Raw genomic sequence first — 6677 nt, 5'->3', positions numbered from 1 at the left:
TTTAACCAGGGATGCCTCCCTAGCCACCGTGTACGTCACTTACACGCATGTACCTCACGAGTACTCGACTTTTCTTGTGGTTCAACCTTTAAAATTGTAAAAACAAACACTCATTCACTGCATATACACTTTTGTTTCTATTTCTATTTCTGCGCAGAAATTTTTTCTTTAGACCAGATGTGTTACCAATTAGGAGAAGGATCTGTTAATTTAAATTTGGAATGTGAAAAAAATAGATTTGCGCGATTTATCGCCTGGCGTTATTTATCGCGTTGAGAGGAGAGAAAGAAAAAACTTGTGATTTGAGTTACGTGGGCGTACCCGTACGCTCCGTTGCGTAATATACGCTGCGTGCGTCGGCCTTTGGTTTGCGTGCACAAATCTCAGTCCTTGTTAGAGACACGTGTACGCAAAGCAAAGATCCACCGTAACACAATTTATACGTTTATCAATGTAGATGATCCTTTATCATCTACCACGCACCACACTGACTTCGCCTTGTCTCTCAGGCACAGCTGTGTGTTTGTCTATATTTTAACTATGTTACCTTTACTCTTAAACTATGAAATAGTGACAAATCTCTCTAAGCACGTTTATCAACTATAGAACTGGCAAACAGGAGAGTGACATACGAAAAATACACCAATGAAAAGGAAATGCAGATATATATGTGTGCGTGCGTGTGTACGCAAGACAGAAAAATAAACAGTTTTAAAAAGACACTATTGTTTTGTTCTTACCTCCGGTTCCCGGATTCCTTCAGCACCCTTTACTAAGAGAAGCAGACGCTTATCCCGACAGCACCACAAGGAATACAACCTCCCGCCCTTTGCTGATGGATAATGTCTGCTGTATCTACCTAGTGCAGATATGTGAAGGACAGGCGAGCCGCCAATTGACAAAGCTAAATATTTATCATATATAATACCCTTTATGAGGTCTAAGAACACTGTACGCTAACTACGTATGAAGTACCGCAAGGGTACGCACGTTGCGTAACGATCGCTTAGCCGTGGTCGAGACGCTCAAGCGTTACGTTCGCTCACGGCCAAGAGATCACTGGCAGGCACGCTATTGGCTGCCGACTACCGCAATGATTCGCTATAGCGATGCGACCGCTCCAGACCACGAGGAGATCACCAGCGGCGCATACGCTCACAATGTAAAACCTTTATATCTAAACCATAAACAGTGTATTATGCAGTAAAACCTTAGTGTAATGTTAGAGTGTAAATGCAACACAGTATAACCTTATTACCTTTAAAGCTGTTCGAGCGTCACCGACGCTCTGAGAATACTAGACACTATAAGAAATACACAGATACCTGGGCTTAGGGTCCAACGCCTAATATGTATATATTTTGAATGATATACTTGCAAAAGAATTAATACAAATACAAATCATACACTACAATATAACATAGACTAACTAACCAGGTAACTATAGAGTAAATACAATACAATTAAGTTTAAGAGAAAATGAGAGAAAGAGAAGAGAGAGAAAGATATGGCCCATAATAACAAGAGAGAAACAGTATAATTACGGAGAAAAACTTACGCACAAAGGAAACGATCGCATGCGCCTCTGGACATCCAGCTCCCGATTTTCAGCAATGATAACCGTTGAAGAGTGAGAGCTGGATGTGATCGGCCTTTCTATTTATGCCCCACACACAATGCAATTCAATGGTCCCTACAATCTCATTGTTCATTGGACACAGGAATTCGGCTTCGCATTATAACAAAAGGTCATAGGTTGATTCATACAGGTGGGCTGTGACTATTTCCAACAGCTCAGGTGGGAGGGAAACTGGGTTTCCCGCCGCATGGGTAATAAAGTGCAAATAAAGTAAATGTTCATAAACTTCTTATGTCCATAACTATTCGCACGAGCGATTGATCTGCTTCAAACCAACACCGGAATATTTCTAATTAAATATTCTTCCGATGGATACTAAGCACCACTGTATTACTCCTGTCTGACCCTTCGTATCAAACAAAGAGGGATTTCTCTGTTCATGAACATTCTATATTAACCAAACTTTCAGAATCTATCAAAGGGACCATGATCTAAAAAATACATTATATAGTGAAAATATGTAATGATTGAGTCGCACGCTATGATCACATAAACTCTACCGTAAATACGCATACCGTGCGCCTGCGGGTGCCCGCGACTGTGAGTATGCGCACGTACGGGAGAGCGTACGCATGCGCAGCACGGACCTGTGTGAGGTGCAAATATGGTAGTGTGCATAGAGATATTTTTCTGACTTTGACATCTTTTATTAATTTTTTATATTTTTCACATACTTCTTATATTTTCACACATTTATTTTTATTTTGGGTATTTTTTTAGGTATATTTATTGTGGTACAGACACATTATTTATATATATATATATATATATATATATATATATGTATATAACACACTTAATTGGGTGTAGGTGTGGAGTTTTTCTTTGCTCCTGTAATTTCAGTCCGTATGGAATATAGCACTTTGGTAGGGATTTTTTCTGGATCAGGAATATTACACATATATAATGCCCTGTGTGGAGCTGCCTCACCACAGCATAGGGCATCTGAGTGCAGGGTGTTGATAATTATCCGGGTCCTGTCTCTACTTCAATCTTCACATAGTTCTAACTTGTTAAATGAGTTAATTTATACAACAGTGGTACAGCCTATTGTTATCTAGTTTCTGTTCTTCTTCTTCTATAAGGTGGAGGGTCTCTGTTGCTATAGGAGACATACTGGCACAAACACCGTGGGTGAATCTGATATGTGGGGAGAGCGGAATGAACACTATTTGGGTGATGGGGCCGGCCAGCGTCGCGGTTGCTAAGACGACCAGGCGGCGCATTGCGGGTGACGTCATAGGAGAAGGACCAGCAACGGAACGTGGCGCTGATCCGAGCGGGATGCACTGGCGGGCTTCTTCACAGCATAAAGGTAATCACTTGTTTAATGTTTGTGTGTTACTCACCTTGACAAAGGGGCGTGTGGGCCCCGAAACGTCGGCTTTGATGTGAAATACACGTTTTTACTATTGATTTGCACCGGACATTTTTCGGGTTTTGTGTTTTGGTTTTGAATTCGGTTCCGCGGCCGTGTTTTGGATTCGGACGCGTTTTGGCAAAACCTCACCAAAATTTTTTGTCGGATTTGGGTGTGCTTTGGATTCGGGTGTTTTTTTCAAAAAACCCTAAAAAACAGCTTAAATCATAGAATTTGGGGGTCATTTTGATCCTATAGTATTATTAACCTCAATAACCATAATTTCGACTCATTTCCAGTCTATTCTGAATACCTCACACCTCACAATATTATTTTTAGTCCTAAAATTTGCACCGAGGTCGCTGGATGGCTAAGCTAAGTGACACAAGTGGCCGACACAAAGAGCTGGCCCATCTAGGAGTGGCACTGCAGTGTCATGCAGGATGGCACTTCAAAAAAATAGTCCCCAAACAGCACATGATGCAAAGAAAAAAAGAAGCGCACCAAGGTCGCTGTGTGACTAAGATAAGCGACACAAGTGTCCGACACAAACACCTGGCCCATCTAGGAGTGGCACTGCAGTGTCAGACAGGATGGCACTTCAAAAAAATAGTCCCCAAACAGCACATGATGCAAAGAAAAAAAGAGGCGCACCAAGGTCGCTATGTGACTAAGCTAAGCGACACAAGTGGCCGACACAAACACCTGGCCCATCTAGGAGTGGCACTGCAGTGTCAGACAGGATGGCACTTCAAAAAAATTGTCCCCAAACAGCACATGATGCAATGAAAAATGAAAGAAAAAAGAGGTGCAAGATGGAATTGTCCTTGGGCCCTCCCACCCACCCTTATGTTGTATAAACAGGACATGCACACTTTAACGAACCCATCATTTCAGCGACAGGGTCTGCCACACGACTGTGACTGAAATGACTGGTTGGTTTGGGCTCCCACCAAAAAAGAAGCAATCAATCTCTCCTTGCACAAACTGGCTCTACAGAGGCAAGATGTCCACCTCATCATCATCTTCCGAGTATTCACCCCTTTCACTGTGTACATCCTCCACCTCACAGATTATTAATTCGTCCTCACTGGAATCCACCATCTCAGATCCCTGTGTACTTTCTGGAGGCAATTGCTGGTGAATGTCTCCACGGAGGGATTGATTATAATTCATTTTGATGAACATCATCTTCTCCACATTTTCTGGAAGTAACCTCGTACGCCGATTGCTGACAAGGTGAGCGGCTGCACTAAACACTCTTTCGGAGTACACACTGGAGGGAGGGCAAATTAGGTAGAATAAAGCCAGTTTGTGCAAGGGCCTCCAAATTGCCTCTTTTTCCTGCCAGTATACGTACGGACTGTCTGACGTGCCTACTTGGATGCAGTCACTCATATAATCCTCCACCATTCTTTCAATGGTGAGAGAATCATATGCAGTGACAGTAGACGACATGTCAGTAATCGTTGGCAGGTCCTTCAGTCCGGACCAGATGTCAGCACTCGCTCCAGACTGCCCTGCATCACCGCCAGCGGGTGGGCTCGGAATTCTTAGCCTTTTCCTCGCACCCCCAGTTGCGGGTGAATGTGAAGGAGGAGATGTTGACGGGTCACGTTCCGCTTGACTTGACAATTTTCTCACCAGCAGGTCTTTGAACCTCTGCAGACTTGTGTCTGCCGGAAAGAGAGATACAACGTATGTTTTAAATCTAGGATCGAGCACGGTGGCCAAAATGTAGTGCTATGATTTCAACAGATTGACCACCCGTGAATCCTGGTTAAGCGAATTAAGGGCTCCATCCACAAGTCCCACATGCCTAGCGGAATCGCTCTGTTTTAGCTCCTCCTTCAATGTCTCCACCTTCTTCTGCAAAAGCCTGATGAGGGGAATGACCTGACTCAGGCTGGCAGTGTCTGAACTGACTTCACGTGTGGCAAGTTCAAGGAGTTGCAGAACCTTGCACAACGTTGAAATCATTCTCCACTGCGCTTGAGTCAGGTGCATTCCCCCTCCTTTGCCTATATCGTGGGCAGATGTATAGGCTTGAATGGCCTTTTGCTGCTCCTCCATCCTCTGAAGCATATAGAGGGTTGAATTCCACCTCGTTACCACCTCTTGCTTCAGATGATGGCAGGGCAGGTTCAGGATTGTTTGCTGGTGCTCCAGTCTTCTGTACGCGGTGGCTGAATGCCGAAAGTGGCCCGCAATTCTTCGGGCCACCGATAGCATCTCTTGCACGTCCCTGTCGTTTTTTAAATAATTCTGCACCACCAAATTCAATGTATGTGCAAAACATGGGACGTGCTGGAATTTGCCCAGATGTAATGCACGCACAATATTGCTGGCGTTGTCCGATGTCACAAATCCCCAGGAGAGTCCAATTGGGGTAAGCCATTCTGCGATGATCTTCCTCAGTTTCCATAAGAGGTTGTCAGCTGTGTGCCTCTTCTGGAAAGCGGTGATACAAAGCGTAGCCTGCCTAGGAACGAGTTGGCGTTTGCGAGATGCTGCTACTGGTGCCGCCGCTGCTGTTCTTGCTGCGGGAGGCAATACATCTACCCAGTGGGCTGTCACAGTCATATAGTCCTGAGTCTGCCCTGCTCCACTTGTCCACATGTCCGTGGTTAAGTGGACATTGGGTACAACTGCATTTTTTAGGACACTGGTGACTCTTTTTCTGACGTCTGTGTACATTTTCGGTATCGACCTGCCTAGAGAAATGGAACCTAGATGGTATTTGGTACCGGTAACACAGTACCTCAATCAAGTCTCTAGTTGGCTGTGAATTAACGGTGGATAACGGAAACACGTTTCTCACCGCCCAGGCTGCCAAGGCCTGAGTTATCTGCTTTGCAGCAGGATGACTGCTGTGATATTTCATCTTCCTCGCAAAGGACTGTTGGACAGTCAATTGCTTACTGGAAGTAGTACAAGTGGTCTTCCGACTTCCCCTCTGGGATGACGATCGACTCCCAGCAGCTACAACAGCAGCGCCAGCAGCAGTAGGCGTTACACTGAAGGATGCATCGGAGGAATCCCAGGCAGGAGAGGACTCGTCAGACTTGCCAGTGACATGGCCTGCAGGACTATTGGCTTTCCTGGGTAAGGAGGAAATTGACACTGAGGGAGTTGGTGGTGTGGTTTGCAGGAGCTTGGTAACAAGAGGAAGGGATTTAGTGGTCAGTGGACTGCTTCCGCTGTCATCCAAAGTTTTTGAACTTGTCACTGACTTATGATGAATGCGCTGCAGGTGACGTATAAGGGAGGATGTTCCGAGGTGGTTAACGTCCTTACCCCTACTTATTACAGCTTGACAAAGGCAACACACGGCTTGACACCTGTTGTCCGCATTTGTGTTGAAATAATTCCACACCGAAGAGCTGATTTTTTTTGTATTTTGACCAGGCATGTCAATGGCCATATTCGTCCCACGGACAACAGGTGTCTCCCCGGGTGCCTGACTTAAAGAAACCACCTCACCATCAGAATCCTCCTTGTCAATTTCCTCCCCAGCGCCAGCAACAGCCATATCCTCATCCTGGTGTACTTCAACAGTGACATCTTCAATTTGACTATCAGGAACTGGACTGCGGGTGCTCCTTCCAGCACTTGCAGGGGGCGTGCAAATGGTGGAAGGCGCAAGCTCTTCCCGTCCAGTGTTGGGAAGGTCAGGCA

This window comes from Pseudophryne corroboree, chromosome 6 (genome assembly GCF_028390025.1).
Source record: "Pseudophryne corroboree isolate aPseCor3 chromosome 6, aPseCor3.hap2, whole genome shotgun sequence".
Lineage (NCBI taxonomy): Eukaryota > Metazoa > Chordata > Amphibia > Anura > Myobatrachidae > Pseudophryne > Pseudophryne corroboree.
This window is presented reverse-complemented; position numbering follows the sequence as displayed.